A 660-nucleotide genomic window follows, 5' to 3' on the forward strand; every position below is an offset into this window, starting at 1 on the left:
GCACACACACAAATATTCTAGCAAAAATCCACTCCAAAGACATATTAACTTGTTCCTTCTGTGCTGATAAGGAACAGCAAGAAAGTACTAAGGAGTTTGTAACATACAGAAGTCCTAAGTCTGAGCCTCATTTCGGGCAGTGTTCCTTGCTGTTGGTTGGCATGGTGTGATGGCATGCTTGATGTGTTCCAAACCAAGGCCGCCGTGGAAGCAGATGGTGCACAGCGTGGGCTTGCAGGGCCAAGAGCTCTGTGGTTCATTTACATGTTTGATTTTGAATTTTTGGTTGTTGTGACCCCAGAAACCTTGAGCTATTGCCCAGTTTTTCATAACTCACACCTTCAGCTACATGACCCCATACGAGGGTTGCAGCCACAGTGTGAGTTGCAGCTCAGATGCGACAAGGAAGAGTAATAGAAATTGATAGCTTAGTGATACCAACACCATCTGCTGAATATATCAAAAGGCTTCAGAACTACGACTTGACTTGACTTGTTATTTTTATCATTTGCTTTTTCTTATGATACAGGGAATCAAAACCAAGGGCTCACACGTGCTAGCCAAGAATTACCACTGAGCTGTACTCTCCCTATTCTCTAATGCTCTTATAATAGAAGAAAACCACTTGGGAGCTCTCAGAAGAATCGTAACGAAGCATAC

At 43.2% G+C, this 660-nt stretch overlaps 1 protein-coding gene across 6 annotated transcripts in view; it reads left to right on the forward strand.

Annotated features, from left to right (window-relative positions):
* Map7 (microtubule associated protein 7) overlaps positions 1-660 on the forward strand; it is a 52,713-nt gene that overhangs the window by 3,795 nt on the left and 48,258 nt on the right. The window lies entirely within an intron of this gene.

This window comes from Mastomys coucha, unplaced genomic scaffold, assembly GCF_008632895.1.
Source record: "Mastomys coucha isolate ucsf_1 unplaced genomic scaffold, UCSF_Mcou_1 pScaffold2, whole genome shotgun sequence".
Taxonomy (NCBI): Eukaryota; Metazoa; Chordata; class Mammalia; order Rodentia; family Muridae; genus Mastomys; species Mastomys coucha.